This window comes from Talpa occidentalis, unplaced genomic scaffold (assembly GCF_014898055.3).
Source record: "Talpa occidentalis isolate TD23 unplaced genomic scaffold, MPIMG_talOcc4v2.1 talOcc4.9, whole genome shotgun sequence".
Taxonomy (NCBI): domain Eukaryota; kingdom Metazoa; phylum Chordata; class Mammalia; order Eulipotyphla; family Talpidae; genus Talpa; species Talpa occidentalis.
The window spans coordinates 22,301,500-22,318,979 of NW_023605305.1; the positions used below are offsets into that span (position 1 = coordinate 22,301,500).

At 50.4% G+C, this 17,480-nt stretch overlaps 1 long non-coding RNA gene across 4 annotated transcripts; it reads right to left on the reverse strand.

Moving 5' to 3' along the window:
• Window positions 1-422: 422 nt before the first annotated feature.
• LOC119237013 (uncharacterized) lies at window positions 423-17,123 on the reverse strand. 4 transcript variants are annotated; one of them, XR_005123173.2, is made up of 4 exons: window positions 17,086-17,123; window positions 9,355-9,425; window positions 2,051-2,173; window positions 423-523 (listed from the first exon to the last, which is right to left on the reverse strand). It is a non-coding gene; the product is annotated as an uncharacterized LOC119237013 (long non-coding RNA). The 4 variants fall into 4 exon arrangements; XR_005123174.2 differs by having other exon boundaries at window positions 17,090-17,121; XR_005123175.2 differs by lacking the exon at window positions 9,355-9,425 and having other exon boundaries at window positions 17,090-17,123.
• Window positions 17,124-17,480: the final 357 nt, after the last annotated feature.

The window sequence follows — 17,480 nt, forward strand, 5'->3', positions numbered from 1 at the left end:
AGGGCGTCCGGTTGACCTCGTTGAGCCTCTTGATCTCTGGGAAGCACTAACTACAGTCCTTGGTGAGTGAGTGCATGTCAGCGAGGATGAGTGTGAGAAAGCACAGCAAGCCCTGATCTTGCCCTGGCGCCACTGCGGCTGGAGTTGCAGTAGAGTTTCTGCAAACTGAGAGCATGAGCTGCTGCTTCCCAGAATGGACCAGAAGCCACAGGGGCAGCCAACGCAGCTGCTCTGGCTGCATCCAGCATCTGACAGCAGGGAGGGTTCCTCCAGGACCCAGTTGATGGGGGCCCGGCGGGCCCTCCATCCCTCACTCAGGCCGGCTCCCCGTGCCAAGCCTCTTCCTCTTTTCCCCACTGCCTGTGGGGAGATGAGCTCCAAACCCAGCCCATCTGCTGCATTTTTCTGAGACTCCCGAGACGATCCAATTCCACACACCAGATGGGAAATAGCATGTACATTTCGGATGGTGATTAGTGTTTTTGTTTTTTTCCCCAAACGCTCGCGTTAATGGAGCTCCTTCCTGAAAGTAAATTGGAGAGACTTCAGTTTGATAGAGTTTCTTTGACCTCGACCTCCCTCTCCCTCCAAAGACATGACTTCTTTGGGGTGTGCACGTGGGGGCTTCTCTGCTCAGGTCATCACCTGTACTGACCAGGGGCTTACACTCTGCAGAGCAAAGATGGGCAGAGGCCAGGCCTGCCAGGTGGCCAGAGGACTCCATGGAGCCTAGAGGTTCCCAGGGCAAGTAACTCCAGGTGAGGGGTCCCCTGCTGATGCTGGGCCAGCAGAGCCAGCCTCTGTATAAGCAGCATTATACTCCCCCAAACCATGTGCACAGGAGTTGGATTTGACAGATGAATCTGGGCTTTTCTTGGGCTTATAACTTGAGAAGTTCATATATGATACCAAAATCTTAAGGGGTACAACTTGGTCTATTTCTACATTTGAACCAATGCATGGCACACAACAGAGCCAGAGGATGCGTGCTGAATGAATGGATGGGTGGATGAAAAATAAGATGGGTAAGTCAAGAATTTCTGTGCATGCAGTTATTTGCAACACCCATTTTCCTATATATTTGAAAATTTGCACACACACGTATACACATACAAGCACCTATAAACTTTCTCCCCTGAAACCAAGAAACTAAAATTCAGAAAATATATGCTTTATATTATACTTACCCATTTTTATATAATATATAAAAGCATATTTATATAACGTATATTAAATAAAAGACACGTTGCTGTACTTTTACATGTTGCCTTGCTCCGTTTTCATGAGAATGCTTTGGAAACGATGGTGTGATTCAGAAAAGTCTGGAAATATGACCAGGGGCACACACATAGCAAGCAACAGAGGGGGATTGAGCTCACAGGCCACAGGGATTCAGTAGCAGGTTTGGCGTGGAATCCAGTTCATGTTTTAAAAGGGCTCTACTCTCCCTGAACTGGGTGTTCTGGGGCCAGGGAGCTGATGCTGGGAGAGCTGTCACAAACAGGTGAGGAGAGTAGGTGTGCAGTAAGAAGGGTCTAGAATGTGGGTGGTGGAGAAAGAGAAGAGACACAGGCCTCTTGCAGGTGAAGCTGAGAGGGGAAGGAGACCAGCAGGACAGGGATGCCAGCCTCAGCAGATGAAATCTCCGGGAAAACCAGACTGGGCAAGAGGATTATGAGGGACACTTTGGGACCAGTGGGCTTGAGCGCTACACAGGTCATCCTTTGGAATGAGACTTTAGAGCTTGGAAAAGGGGTCAGAGTGGGGGGGTATAGATTTGGGAATTTCATTCTCATGGAGAACCAGAATGAGATCTCCTAGGAGAGTGCAGATTGTATGGGGCCTTACACAGGGGAGAGAGGAGTTGGGAGGAGGGTGGACTGAGGATGTGCCAAGACATGTGTTCGCGCATGTACTAAACACTCATATTAAGCATGGAACCATACTTACCTGTGTTTAAACACACTCAACGTGCTCACATGTGCATATAATGTGCATACACATCTACAAATACAAATATGTGTGTGTGCACACACATGCATACACCCACCTTGATAAAATGTGACAACTCCTAGCAGCAGAGGGACTGGATGAGGGGTCATGCAGAACCTCTTCTGAAGAGTGGCAGACAGCACAGCAAGGATAGGGCTCTTGATTTCTCAGCTCCTGGGGCCTGAGCAGAAAAAGGGGATTGTAAGGGAGTTTCAACAAGAGGGTGGTTCCCAGCCAGCTCATTTTTCTTGGGACCTTCACTCATCTCTGCAGCCTCCCCCAGTTCTGGGACAAAGGGCCAGCAGGTCAGCCTCCGCCCGCTGCAGGGTCTCCTGGTATGTCTGCTACGGGAAAGCACATCTCGTGTCTCCACAGATGGGACATTGCCACGTGGAATCAGTAGCCAGACAAGCTGGGCACCCCAACCCCAGCCTGCAGATGGGTGCTCACTTGATCTCAGTTTCCTAACCTGTAGAATGGGACAGTAACACCACTTGAGCATCTGAGGCAGCGCTCAGCAAATCTGGTGCAGAGCTGGGACTTGATCTCAGGTCTCTTGACCTTGGGTGACTTCCTTTGTGGCTTTCTAGATGTTTGTGATGTAGCAGTTCCAAATAGACCTATGAGGATGTTCAGCTGGATTTGGAGATGCCTTTCCTGCCACTTTGATCCAGACGTGGGGCAGAACCCATGTGTGTGCATGTGGATGTGCATGTGCACACACACGCCTGGCAGTCCAGGACACTGTCATCTGAGCCCTGCACGTTCATTTCAGTAATGGGAAATCGCAGAGTAGCCAGGAAGGAGGGGCAAGGCCATGCTGAGTATCACAGTCAGAGCCCACGGTGCCTTGCCATTAGAGCTAATGCCAGGCTCATGAATACCAGATGAATACGTTGCACAGACCAGCCACTTAGGCGAAAGTGGGGCTGCCTTTCTTTGGGAGAGAAATTCTCCACCCCGGGGAGGCTGGGAAAAGGCCCCTTTCCTCTCAACACATCTCAACACCCCCCTCCCCAGGGCTCTCTTTGGGGTGGCTGATAGCCATCTGGGCCTTCTGGGAGGCTGTTTAAAGGGAGAATCCTCAGGCGGCTGTGTTTCTGATGCCACTGCCTGCTCTCTGCTCCCTTATCCCCTCCCCACCAGCTCTTGCCTAACTACTAGGAGGGGTTGAGGGCTGCGTGCAGACCTGGTTCTGGCTTCTTAACAGCCTGGCTGTTCTGTGGGAGGTGCTAATTCCGGGGCTTCTGGCTGGCCTGGGCAGGGAGAGGGACCCTAGGCTGGGTAGGAGGCATAAGGAGAGCCTGCTGCCGGGTGCTGAAAGTCTGCCATCATGCCCACCATTGAGACCCCAGCCCTATTCTGGAAGTAAAGAACATTTTTGGAACTCACATCATTGAGGGGTAGGGTGGAAAGAGAAGCTATCTGGCCCACAGACCTGCCATGTGTCACCAACCAGCAGAGTCCAAGCCCCTTTGTCTAGAGACCTTCTCTCTGACTCCAGGAAGAGCCTCCTCACAGCACTGCCTGTCCTCACCACACCTGTATCACCCCTTGACTTAAATGATTTTTTTCCTGGTCATTAAATGCAAATAACCAGGAATGAAATCCTGTTCCATCTCAGGTGCTCCTGAAAGGATCAGATCATTTCCTAAAAGCAAGATGGTCTGGGATGAGGGAGACAGAAGCACAAGGTTACCCAAGGTGAAGAAGGAAGGAGGCAGGGCTACACCACTGTGAAAAGGGGGTTGCTCTCCAGGACCTTGTGGCTCCATGCTGCTCCTACTGGCAATGTCCAGGACTAGAAGGAGACCTGGGTCCTGATTCAGAGAGGGAATGACTCCCAGAAACCCACAAAACAGTAACTACCTATTATAAGTCTCCTCTATCTGCTAACTTTATTTGAACTCACCCTTGTAAGAAGTTGGCTCTGTAGAAAGTCTTTACTTCCCCTTTTAACCTCTCCATCCACGCATCTAACCATCTGTTCATGCACTCCTCCATTCAATAAACTGATATTGTGTATGTGGACAGAGGCACTTGGACAGAGCTGTAGCTACAAGAATGAACTAAGCTGATTCATATGGCCCTTGGCCTTAGAGAATATGCTATCTGGTGAGGAAGTTAGACATGAACAAATAGTTACATAAATAAATTATTTCAAACAGTCAGAGGTGTGTTCTAGAAGAAAGACACCCAGTTCTCTGAGAATCATAACAGGGGGTTTTAATGAATACACACCTGTGTGGCCTAGAAGGGCCATGAACTGGATCGTCACCTCCCTCTGTTTAGATAGTATATTCCTATTAATGCAGCCCAGGGCTTAGAAGTCCCTATTATTCCCACTTTCCCTAGGCAGACAGGCCAGGAAAAAGAATAAAAACAGTGCCAGAGGAAGGACCAGGGACTGGAGCTGGGGGTACTGAAAGGAGGGGCAGAGTGTGGGAGCAGGACACCAAGGGCAGAGGATCTGGATGAAGTTGCATCAGGAACTGGCACGGAGGTGCTGGAGGAAGGTAGGGAGATGGCCTCAGGAATCTGGAATTAGGGAGAAGCACTTGAGTAAAAGGAGGCTGGCAGTGAAGGAGAGAGAAAGGCAAGTCCAGGAGGAGGAATAATTGCCTCCAGCAGCTCCTGGGCAGGAGCAGCTCCCCAACAAAGGCTAGGAGAATATGTGGCCGGGCTGCACCAGCTCGCTCAAAGGAAAGGTGAGGGTGCAGTGGCTTTACTGGTGAGCAGTGCGCCACCCTGCTCTCTGTGGAGAGGCCTGCCCTGCTGCCAGAGGTCGGGTGAAGAAAGGGTGGCTCATTCTATTCCACAGGGAGGAATTAAGGCTTAGAGAAAGCTTTGAGCAATGGTGGTGTTGGTAGCTGGGACTCCCCTCACCTTGGCACCAACCATCAGGTGACCCGATGAAGACCCACAGTTCCCTGTCTCAAGGAAGCCTGGAGGAGTATGGAGAGGTGACCCATGGTCTGGCTTGTGAGGAGGGCATCAGCTGGCAATTTTAGCCACTTCATAGTTTTTAGCTTTAATGGAAGGAGCTAGTCCACATGTGTAGGAGGTTTTAAGGGACACCTGCAGTGGGTGAGCCTTACTTTTCCAAGGGAAAGGAGAAGGTGAAGGAGAAGAAGGGGAAGAATCTTTGCCTGCTTCCTCCTGGCCCACCCTCAGCATCAAGTCATGCCTGTCCAGACCCAGTGTCAGAATCAGGAAACTCCTCCAGCAATGAGCAAACACCCGGCCCACTGGAAGTCATCAAGCGCAATCTTCCACCATGCATTTGGGGGAAGTGCTGCCCAGAGAGGGAAACAGGCTTCGCTAAGGTCACACAGCTTACCCACTACAGAGGTGAGGCTGGGTGGCCTCCCTCATCCCTGCCAGAGCCGATCATGAACACTACAGTGTTTGTCACTTGCTAGATGCCAAGGCCTTCTTCACATCCCTCCCCGGCCCACTCCTGGACAGATGGGAGGAACCCCAGAAATGAATGCAAATATTTACTAGTAAAAACATTTGAAAATCCATCATCATAACAACAGCTCCTATTTACTGAGCACCTACAATGTGCCAGGTCTGGGCTAAGTGCGTCACATGCACCCTTTCAAGGAATACTTCCTGAAGCTTGTCTGTGAGGTAGGACCCATTATAGCATTTTTACAGGTGTGTCTCAGAGAGATCCCATGATTTACAGCTGTTTCCTACTAATGATTGTTATTTATATCAATAATGACAGCAGTAAGTGTTTATCAAGCAGTTACTGTGTGCTAGATGCATGGATTACTGGTTCTCATGGATTATCTCGCAATTTTAGGTCAACATTAGCACCATTTGCACAATAGGAAGGAAAGAAATAAGATTATTGCCCAGGATCACACAGCTTGCAAATGGTAAGGAATTCAGAGTGTCTGGTTCTAAAACCCTTGACTTGACACTCTTATCCCAGAGCTAACAGGTCTCCCTAAAATAATAAGCCAAACTTGGGGTATCTAAACAATTTTCCAGAGAAAGAATGATGAGCCTATACTAGTTTTTCAAAGAGGTTTGTAATCCTAAAAGTGTTGAGGTCCTAACACTCAGATACTCTGCACAGGGCTGTACCTTGGGGTGATCCAGCCCTCACCTCATCCCTGCAGTGAAGTGGCACCAGCCAAGAAACCTGGAGTCACATTCCCCGTGAGGGAACTGATAAGCTCTATTTCAGGCCTGTCTCTGGAGCACCTAACACCCCACAGTATTTTTATCCACCCAACTCAGGCATCCAAGTGGTGATGACAGTCGTCCTCTGTGTTCCAGGTGACAGCCAGGGGCACCTGATTTTCTGGACTCTCACAAGCTCTAACCTAGACTCTTGGCCCAGAGACTGCCAACGTCGGAGAGAGATAGATGATTTAATCGATAGCAACTTACTCCCTGGCTAATGGGTCCGAAAACTCGAGAAGCCAGGCTTCTGTGTCGAAGCATTCATAACTTCTCCATCCCAACGACTCAATTGATCGTCAAATGCCGTTTACCTCTGAGTGATCATTGGTGAATGCGAGGTAGGAGCAGCCCCTGGCCAACACCGCCCACCCATAATAGCTCATGATTGTCCTATGGGCAGCTGGCGCTGGGCGCAAGACTGTACAAGATAACTGATTGTTCATAATTGTCAACCAAATTGCATCCATGGTATCGAGCTTAAAAAATGGGCCCAAAGATGCATCTCCTATTGATCTCTTCAGGTTATAAACAAGACGCGGCTGCTCCTTGGAACCAGGGACCTGGCTGCCATTGATTTGTATTCTTTTTCTCCTTTGAATAGCCTGCAATGGCACTTGAGGGCTGAGTTTTAACCTGAAATTTCTCAGGGTCTTGCTTTTCTGGAGTTTGTCAGGGAGGGGCCCTCAGAGGGGCCCTGTTCCAAGATGCAGTCACGCAGGCTGAGAGGTTGGCTTCCTCGCTGGAAGGTGGTAAAGGGCTGTCCACTCCCTCTGACCTTCCTGGGTCCCTCACCCTTCTGGGTCTCCAGTTCCAAGTCCTCTCAGCTGTAAAATGCTCCACAAAGTCCAACTCAAAGGACCCCTGGGGCAGTGAGTGACCGCGTATCTGGTGCTCAGCCGATGTTGCCCATGAACATGCAATGGAACTACATGGCAGTGACTCTCCCTGCCTTCCTGGACTTCTAAATGTCTGATGATACAGGAGTTCGGGCTTTGCCACATCTGGAAAAATGGTAAGGATAATAATACCTAACACACACTCACATCTTTAGAACATGACTTTATTCTCACGAGAGCTCTGTAAGTACGATCCTTTCCTCATTTTACAGCTGAGGAAACTGAGGCACAGAGAGGCAAAGTGAGGTGTCCAAAGCTGCACGTGAGCCAGCAAAGCCCACCCAAAGTTGTCCGTTCTTGACATGGAAGAGCAGATCTCTATGCCATGCACCTCCCAGGCTGGCAGGCAGGCCGAGCAGGAAGGATGGAGCCTGGCTTCAGGCCCCTGGCGGGCCCTCTCCCCACCTCACGCTCGCCCTTGGTAGAGCAGCTATCACGGCCATCTTACTGCTGGGAAATGGAAGCCCCGAAAGCTGATGTGACTCCCCCACGGCCACACAGTCACTCGGGGGAAGAAGTGAGATTTGAAGCCAGGCCAGTGTGTCCCCAGAGACCAGCTCTTTCCTCACTAGCCAGTAGCAGCTTCCGGAAACAAAAAGAGTGATGACACTGAAATCCGCCTAACACGCAGGCCTCAGCGTTTATAATCCACATCCATTCCCTTCTCTCACCAGACAGGAGTTATCTAATCACTCCCATTTTGCAGGCAAGGAAACTGACATCACACCCGAGAGGTCATTTCTCCCCTTGGCTCTTGGTCAAGTCACTGCTCAAGCCTATCAGGTTCCAGGAATGTTTTCCAGCAACAGGCGGCTGGAGAACTGGCAGCAGCAGCGATAGCTGGCTCAGGTGGAGGGTGTCTTCCAAGACCCCAGGGGATGGCCTGGAGTTCATTTCAGAAGTCGGGGCTCAGCCTCAGGCTAACGAGCCACATTTTGGCAGGGCATCTGCGAGGAGTGGGGCAGGAACCACACAGCAGGGCCCTGCTTAATGAAATCGCCAGCTGGGAGGTGAGGGGCCTGCCTGCCCTTTAGATCCATCTTCGCAACTCCTGTACCCCTCTGCCCTCCCCCTGCTGGGTGGGCCCAGGCAGCAGCTGTCTCTTTAATAAATCTCGGCCATGATGCTCCAACGCCCAGAAACTGAGATAGGGCCTGGACTGCTTCCTGCACTGGGGCCCTCTGGCTACCTGCAGCACGGAGCTGTCCCCACAGGTGACTCCAGACCTCCAGAGAATTTCCTCTGCAGGGGGGTCCTGCCAGAAGGGAAATATGGCCTAGTCTGACTGGTAGCTTGCCTGCTTTTATTTAGTCCCCTTTAACATGCGTTGATGTTTGGGATTGGTCTCAGCACCTGCTTTATTTAAAACCCACTTTCTTGATCTCCACAGGAATGGGCAAATGCTTATTGTGCCTGGTTTTTGATGGCCCAAACCTGAAAACAATCTCAACGTAGCAATAACAGGGGATCTATTTAGAGAAACACTGAGTGCCTGAAAGACCCCTTCTTCAGGGTGAGCCTGCATCACAGTCACCGGAGGGTAGGGCTTTTAAAAACAGATTCCTGCCCCCATCCCCCATCCCCTGCACATCCCCAGATCTAATGCCGTCCTTCTGGGGAGGGGCATGAGAATTTGCATTTCCGGCAAGTTCCCAGATGATGCTGGGATGAATGTTCAAGAACCACTACTAGTCTGCGCTGCAGAATACGATGACTTTAAAAATAGTGCTGTAGAAGAATATATGTTGATTGGAGAAAATACACGCTATGTTACTGAGTGAAAAGGGTGGGCTGGCAGCAGGCTGGCGGTGCAGTCAGCAGGGTGTGGGGCCCCATAGATGCTGATGCAGGCAGAGGGCAAGGCGGTGAGCTGTTGGTGCACAAGGGGAGGCTCTGCAGAGGGGCTGGCCCAGGTTTTGGTTCCAGCTCTGTTGCTTAGTGTGACTAAGTGTGAGTGACCTTGAACAAACTGAGCAGTCGCTCTGAGCTTCCATTCCTCATCTGCACAGTTGGTGTGACTGTACTGCCATCTTCCAGGGTTGGGAGGACAAAATAAGATGGTGTGTGGGAAGCTCAAGTGCAATGGGTGGTCCGTATTGTAACAAGCTACTCATGTATCCACACATTAATAAGGCGAATATCTGTGGATTTAGGTCAATTTTTAAGATTTGTTTTTTCCTGTATTTTACAAGTTTCCAGGTTGAGCATATGTTACTTTTATAATTAAGGCAAAACCAATAAATATTACATGTATACTAATTACCTCCCAAATCCCCAAGTTCTTTTGTTCAGATTTCTTCAGACATAGGCAGCATTTAGAAAACAACCCCGAACCTTTGAAATTGAAAAAAAAAAAATCATTTCTAAAGGCAGATTAAAAATGTGGGAAACTTTGAGAAGCTTAACACACTCTAAACCCTGCCAACCCCATCACTGAGGACCATGGTCCTTTGAAGCTAATCTTGGCAGCAGACAGCCCTCGTGGGCTGCTCACAGGCTCTGTCCAGAAGGTTCGAGATGATGGGTCTCAAAAGTGGGTGCTGGGGCCAGTGTATGAGGAATAGGGTCTTCTTTCTTTAATACAAGCTCTAAAGCAGAGGTTGCAGCCAGAGGAAGGGAGACATCAGGATAGAGCCTCAAGAGGTCTCTACTTCCCACTTCCTTTGTGGGAAACACCAGTCAATAGCTGTACCCTTTGGGCCCATTTGCCTGCTGGTAGGTGGAAGGACAAGTGAGACATGGAGGTTCCCAGGCTGGGGCAGCAGGGCTGAGAGGAGCCTGGCAATGCACTGTTCCAGAAGCTGCCCCTGGCTCCTGCTTTTCCTCTCACCAAGCCCGGTCCCCCATGGACTCAGACCTTCCTGTCCCTAAGTCTCAGCTCTGTGTGGGGCTCCCTGTGAGGGTCCTCTGCTCCTCTCCACAGTATTAACAATAGACTAATAATCTTTGTGTGTTCACTCACTTCATGTCAATTTTCTGCTAAGCACACCTGGTATTAATTCATTTAATCTTCATGATACCTGGCTGACTCTGTGACCCATTCATAGTTTAGTACTATATCACTACCTCCACCCTGCATCACCGTGCACCTGCTCTCCTTGGTAATGTAAGTCTCCTGCTTTTTCTAGCCTCTGGCTTCAACTCCACTTCCTCATTTGTCTTTGGCGTTTCTAGGAGGCCCCATATGGTCTGAGCCCTGCTTTCTTCTTCAGGCCTATCTCCTACCACGCTTTCCTTAACTGTGCCTGCTGTAACCATACTGCTCTCTATTCCTCAAATCCGCTCTGCTCCCTTTGCCTCAGGGCCTTTGCACATGCTGTTTCCTCTGCTCAGCTTGCTGAGTTTCCCTTTTATGCAGTTAACCCCAAATCACCCTTCAAATCTCAGCTCAAGTGTCATTTCTTCAAGAAAGGCTTGTGTGATTTCCTAGCCTAGCTCAAATGTCTCTATTGGGGATTTCATAGCATCATATCCCTATCTATCATCGCACTTGCGGTTTTCATTATAAATACATTCACACAGTCTCTTTGTTTAATGTCTTCCCAACTGTTCTATAAGCCCACGAGGACAGACACAAGATGTATTGCACTCTGCATCATGTTACCCACTAGTGCTCTGAGCTCTCTTCAGACCTAGCCCCACCTGGGTACCCAAGTCTCCGCTTGCTCTGTGTCTCTTTGCTCTCCCTGTCTCCAGGCTCTCTCTGTGTGATCTCTTTGGGCTCTGCTTCTTTGCAGCTCTGCAGCCCCATCTTACTCTACTGAGGGCCCACCTGTTCAATGGCTCCAGGGCAAGGTGGCACACCCCATCTGGGTTGTGGGCAGGCAGGGGAACATCACACTTTCCCAAAACTGCCTGACCCTGCTGAGCTCCATTTCCCTCTATGAAGGAGAAATGATAATTGCTCAGAGCCCCAAGGTGCCTCTGGGGTCCACACAGCACCCAGTGGCAAACCTCACAAGTTCAGGGTTTGGTGGGGCTGTGGGCCTACAGATACGTGATCTCGGGGACCACCTCCAGGGGAGCCAGGGTGCTAGGTAATTGCTTCAAGACCATTACAGGGAATGGGGAAATCTCATGCCTCCCCCCTCCCCAGGCCCATGTATGGTCTTTTGACACTTTCCCAAATGATTTCAAGTGACCATGTGGCAAACGTCTTTGTGTTTAAAGAAAACTGCAGGGCGTTGTAGGAAGTGGAACAGTTGCTTGGCAGTACGTCAGGGAAATTTTGCTCCTTTCTTTAGTTTCATGTTGTGTGTAATTTTTTTTTCCTGATGAAAACTGCATGTGGTTCTAGGCAAAAACAGGTCTGGATGGGCTGGAGTGAGAACTTGTCAGTTTGAGTTTTTGCAGAAAAATTTGACACTTTCCCCAGGATGGGGAAACCCAGGGTCCAGGGGGACAGCCCTGGCAGTGCTTCAGCAGCAGGTCCTGGGGGTGGGTGGGGCACCTGCGTGGCCCCTCCAGGGCTGCCCCATTAAAGTCCAGTGCAGGCATCAAATGTGAGTGCTGCGGTCACACTAGAATTCCTAGTAACTGCATTTTTAAAAGTAAAAATAAATACGTAAGATGGATTTTGTCACTATATTTGATCTGATATCTCGAAATTATTACCATTTCAACATGCAACCAATGTATATGTTATTAATGAGATGTTTTACATCCTGTTGTTCATTCTAACTCTTTGGAATCTTTGGTTTTACCCTAATAGGGCATGTCCCTAGGACTGGCCACATTCCAAGTGCTTGGTAGCCACATGGGGGTGGTGGCCACTGTCACACAGGTAGTCTCAGGCCTCTTTAGCTGAGAGCTTCACCCCTGCAATTAAATAAGGGTCCAAGCTGTGTTGTCTTTCTCAGACTGTTTTAGTGGCTTTTCTGCCCCCAGCTGGCTGCCAGTTGACCAGTGCCCAGGACCTAGGCCTGCACCTTCTTGCCTGCTCCCTCAGCAGCAATGGCATCCTGCCCCTTTAAATCATACCCTGTGCCAGTGAAGCCCACATCTCTGCCTCCAGCATGAACTCTGGCTCAGTACAGCCCACTGCCTGCTTAGCAGAGCCCACCGGGAGGCTACCAGCCCTGTCAAGGTGAGTGTGTCTGACACAGAACTGCCGTCCCTCTAGATCCACCTCAACATCCACTTTCCCTGGCTCAGTGTCTGGGACCACTCCACCAAGGTCACATAAAGGTCACCCTCAAGTCATTCCTTATCTCATTCCTACCTCCCACCCTCTCGTGGCCTCTGCCTCTAAAGTATATCTCAAGTCAGTTTGCTTATTCCCACCATGACCACTCTGGGGACCCAGCCACGATTTCCCTCCCACCATGGTCACCAGCTGGCCTTCTGCAGCCCTTCCCCCAAACACAATCAGGACAGTTTAAAAATATGAATCGAGATACATCTCTCCTCTGCTTAAAATTCTCCAGGCACTAAGAATACATTCCAAACTCATGTAGCATAGATGACAAAGCCTGAGCACCTGGCCTTTGTCCTCTGTGTCTCCCACTCTCTGCTCTCCCACCCCTCCAGCCACATCGGACCCCTTTCAGGAGCACTTCAGGTTTCTTCCAGCCCCCTGAGTCTTTGCATTTGTTGTTCCCTCTGCTTAGCCCTGCCCTTCTCCCATCTCTTCCCATCACCGGCTGCATCTCATCCTTGACATCTCCATGCAAGAGCTGCTTCCCAGTGGGCCAGGCTAGTCCCACGCCCCTTCCCCAATCATGATCACATCACCCTATTTTATATCCTTCAAGCCATTTATGGCCACCTGGAATATTCTTGTTTATTTACTCACTGGCTTGTATTTCTCTATTTCTATCCACACTTTCATAGGCTCCATGAAAGCAGGGATACTTTATGGCTTTTCAACGCCTGTCAGAGAGTAGGTGCTAACTAAAAAATTGTTAAATGAGCAAATGATGCTGAATTTGAATCTTATCCCTACCCTTTAATTACTGTGTAATCAGGGGCAAGTAACTCAACCTCTCTGAGCTTCATCTATAAAATGGAAATAACAATATTAGTAATAGCCACATTTGTCAGCTTTTGCTGCAGTAACAACAACCCCAATATCTCATGGCTTATCCTAACAGACATTTATTTCTTGCTCTCATTACATGAGGACTGCTGCTGCACTTGGTCAAACTTGGCTGGGCTCCACATGTCGAATCCCAGGTCTTAGACTGAATAATGGCCATGATCTAGAATATGCTGCTCTCATGGTGAAGGGAGGGAGAAAAGGGAAGGCAGAAGATGCTCTCAAGGGACTCTTCTGAGAACGAGAGTACTGCCCCACCTGCCTATGTCCCAGTGGTCAAAGCCAGTTACCTGGCCAAGCCAGAACAATGAATCCAGTTTACACGAACCTCTTGCAAGGAGAGGAGAGAATAGTTGAGGACCAGAGTCCAGTTCACAGTCATAGCTAGCACTGATTTAGCACTCACTGTATACCAGGCTCTACTCCAAGCCCGGAGACAGCTGCTATCATCACTGCTGTACAGATGAGGAAGCAGAGTCACACACAGTCCAGTCACCAGTCAGGAGGAGCCGCCTCGGCGCTGGCTCACAGTGATTGTACGCCTTGGGATTGCATGTTCAACCCCGGTGAATATTCTCTTCAGCCTGCTCCTGCTAGCTTTTCAATAGTGATTCTTTCTAGGAAGTTCCCTTCTTCACACCAAGAAGGATTTTTCTGACCCCACCTATCCTGGCCTGGTCCATGTGATATCAGACCAGGAGCTAAGTCAGGGATAAGAAAGGAAGAGCAACAAACAAACGTCCACAGGGTAATCCATGTCCCTGTACATCCCAGCTAGATGTCCTTCCACAGAGGGAGGAGATGTCCCCTCAAAACCCAGAGGAGGCCTTCACACCCTGTGCTGCCTAGCAAAGTTCAATCATGTCTGACCCTGGGGTCATGTCCTCCATTGACCTGAAAACCTCACCATCCTTTAGGGAGACAGGAACAAACAATAAGTGTCTTGTGTTCAAGTAGACACGGGTGTTCATATTCGCCAAACAGCCCTACAAGATAAGTACCATCATCCCATTTTATAGACAAGAAAACCAAGGCTTTGAGAAATGAAGCAACTTGCTCAAGATCCCAAGGCACAAGCCACAAAGCTAGAAATCAAGTCCAGAGACAACCCAGGCTCAAAGGGGTGCTCTTCCTGGGGATGAAGGAGCTTTAATCACCGATGAGAGTAAGCACACTTGCCCTTCACTGGAGAGCTCCACGGGGACTGGTTTCACACCAAATCACACTTACCAGGCTTGTCTCCTTGCATAGTAATGGGATGGCTCGTTTATTCACCTGGTCTCTGACACACTCTTATTCGTTCACTCACCCATTCACCTACTCACCAACTCCTCCACCCATCCAGTCGTTAATTTACTTCTTTATTTATCCACTCGTTCTGCAAGCCCTGTCCAGCTATGCCTCACCTCTGGCTTGTATGGAAATTCAAGTTTCCAGGGTGGGGGACCTGGGTCAAGCCCAAATTGAGGGATTGGCAAAACCAAGCCCACTCCAGGTAACACCAAAAGGGGTGGGGAGGAGGCCTGAGCACAAACAGCATGTTGGGAGGGCAGCTTCAGGGGGCAGGTACTGTTCCAGGGATGGGGGGTGGTGACAGTGGCCCAGCCCTAAGCTTGGTGCAGCAGCAGGAAGGAAGCTCTCCCCTGAATCCAGAGGATTTGGAAGCCTGAAGCTCTGAGCACCCTTAGATCTTGACACAGAGGTGGGAGGGCACCCTAATCAGGGGATACTCAGGAAACGAGAGGGACTGGTCACCCCAGCCACCAGCTACAGAGAACCCCCATTGCCCAAAGGCCCAGGCGGGCAGCACTGGGGCCTGTCCTCTCTCTCTGCTCAGCCTCTTTTAACCAGGGTTGAATGGCAGCTGCTAGAATAGGACTGAGAAAATGTGGGCGTAGGGGAGGCCATGCCAGCATCAACCTCAACTATCCAGATAAAACATCTAGAAAGACAATGTTGACACATCAACCAGATGCGTGTCTGCACAAAATCCACTGTCTGCAGTTCTGGAACCATCTGCATGGCCCATCAATATCTTCCTGTGCAGATACTGGGTGTCGTGGCAGCCCCACCAGAGACAGTGAGCAAGGGGAGAAGAGGAACAGAAGGGCGAGGGGAGGGAGGGAGGAGATGTTTGCCAAATGATTAAAAAATTAAAGGGATTTTTATGCAGAGAAAATATTTAGCTTGGCATTGTCTTCTCAACCAAACGCTGGCTTCCAAGAGAAAGCACTGGCACGGGCAGCAAGCAGTTGCTAAATGGAAACAATTGTCGCCTTCCCAGCAGCCATAGAAAATGCTTTTGTTTGGGCTGGTGGTGCCTGGGCCAAAAACAGCGTCTTCGGAAGCTGCCCCCAATTTCTGGGAGGCCTCGGGAAGCAGGGACTCTCCTGAAATCCATTGTCCCGCCAGCACCTGCTAGTCTTCCAGGTGATGCTCCACAGAATGGCTGCATCCCTCTCCAGGGGCCCAGGTGGGGGCCGGGGGAGGCCAGTGAGAGGCAGGGAAGGGGGGCGAGGAGGGAGGCAGACAGAGGCAGGGAGGGAGGGCGAGGAGGGAGGCAGACAGCTGCTACGTGGAAAAGACCTGAGCACAGAGGATGGTGGAAGAGCTCAATAGAATCCCACACAAAGGCGTGACCTCCCGCTACCATCCCCAAACTTGGCTCCACCTGAGGAGCACCTGGAAGAGCCTTTGGATGGTCACAATAGAGAGCAGCCCAGGCTTTCAGTCCTTGGTCTCTCATCTACAAACAAGGCTCTGGCAGAATTCTGTTTTATAGGGAGAGGAAATTGAAGCCCAGAGCAGCCGAGCATTTTTCCCAAATCACAGATCTTAGGGAAGAGGATTGAAAATCCAAGGCCAAGGGCTTCCTCATTAGGCAAAGAAACCCCACAGAGGCAGTGTCTCAGGTGGGCCTGGGAACACGCACTGCTGCGTGCCCCAGTCCCTGACCCAGCACTGAGCTCTGAACCACCTTCTCCTCTCCTCCAGGCAGGCCCACCGCAGGGCCTTTGCACTGGCTGTTTCCGCTGCCTGACAGACTCTTCCCTTGTCCCTGGGACTCATTCTTTTGCCTCCTTTAAGTGTCACCTGCTCATGCCTCTCAACTTAAAACGCCAGGCTACTGCTTCTCCTCCCCCCCCACTGATAGCCAATCCCCCCAACACTATCTGCACCATTTTCCACACTGGGCCTTTTCCATGTTCTCTTGTTTGTCGTCCTGCCCTCCCTCGTTCCCCCAGAAGACAAGGTCCACAAGGATGTTCACGCCTTTTATTCACGTCTGTGTTCTCAGTGTCCAGGACAGGGCCTGGAACACAGGAGGCCTCTGTAAATATAGTTGAGTGAATGATTGAGCTGCCATCGACGTGACCTGGGCACGAACCAGGACAGAATGGGGTAGGGAGGTGAATTCTAAGCCTACACATCTTGGATGGCAAATCCCCTGCCCCCATGAACAGAAAGATGCATTCAGGAAGTCAGTGAGAACATGAGGAAGACAAGAACCAGACTCAGGCAGGCTGCTCCTCCTCCGGCTCTCTGCTGAATGTCCAGCAACGTCTCCCTTGTGCTGGGGTCGAGCCACAGCCATGACACCCACAGCGCTGGCCCTCACCTCACTCGCCTCTTTCCATGGCCCTGCTCTCAGTGGCCCCTCTAGGCCGAGCTCAGAGCAATACCCAGAGGAAGGGGTGGGTGATCATGGAAGGAGGAGACAGAAGATCAGGAACAAGATGGGACCTGGGGTGGGGGCGGGGGAGGGTTGAGGACACCAGAGTGGGTGGCTGAGGACACCAGAGGGCCGAAGAAAGGTCTCCAAAGGGACCTAAGGGGCTCCACAACTTTTGTGTCCCTCAGAGCACACACTTGTATTAGTGATCAACTTTGGTTCATGACACAGTTTCATCAGATCCTCTTTCACCCATTTAACAATGAAAACAACAAAGAACTCACTCACGCAAATTAGAGGTGACTGGTCCTTTACCCAGGAGCTCTCCCTAGGCCCCGCCCCCTGCCCCCAGGGGTAATTATGATGCTGAGTGGCCCTCCCCTCCCCTCCTCTTCTCTCCCTCCCCTCCCCTCCCCCCCATCTTTCCTTCTCCACCTTGCCCCTCCTCTTTCCTCGCTCCCCTCCTTTCCTTTCTCGCTCCCCCCTCCCTTGGCTGTAGCACATGCCTCATGCCTAAACTATTGTCATTTTGTTCCTTTTTGATCTTTTTAAACAAAGCCCCAAATGGAACGCAGTCCTCTGAGACTGGCTTTTTCACATTCTGTGGCTTTACCAGGATTTATCTGACCTAGTGTGCGTCGCCGCAATTCATTCATTTTTCATGGCTTTATATCATTCT